Below are 586 nucleotides of genomic sequence, written 5' to 3'. Positions count from 1 at the left end.
TTTTGATGCTGTCCACAACCTTCAATCAGTTAAGTCATGTTATTTCTTTCCAGCAATCCTATTGCAAGTATTGACTTTTCATCATTCCAGAAAATTAAGTAAAACTGTTCATCCAGCAACAAGGATAAGTGATTAAGGTGTTGGATTACTGATCAGAAGGTCATGGGTTTGAATCCCAGGTCCACCAAATCTGCCACTGCTGGGCCCTTGTTGTATAAATTAAAATAAAAATGTAAGTCACTCTGGATAAAGGACTAAATGCTACAAATGTAAATATTAAATGTATGTTTTGGGTAAATAAACAGTCGGATGAGAAACAACAAAGTTTGTAATAACACTGTGTCCCCACTTTCTGTTAAGAGGATTGAGAAATATCTTGTTTATTAAGAAATGTTAAGATTTTTTTTCCACCACATAGACAGAAGATCTCTGTAAATCATCTATGTGCATGTATTATGTGCATGTAGCTATATATAGATAAATATTCGTATGATTCCTTTCATTCATTAAGAAGCCACTTCATTCCTTTCACCACTAACCCTTTCCATTTCGCCATTTTAATGTTTGAGCCTCGCGAGGTGCCGTA

The sequence above is a fragment of the Tachysurus vachellii genome, chromosome 6 (genome assembly GCF_030014155.1).
Source record: "Tachysurus vachellii isolate PV-2020 chromosome 6, HZAU_Pvac_v1, whole genome shotgun sequence".
NCBI lineage: Eukaryota > Metazoa > Chordata > Actinopteri > Siluriformes > Bagridae > Tachysurus > Tachysurus vachellii.
This window is presented reverse-complemented; position numbering follows the sequence as displayed.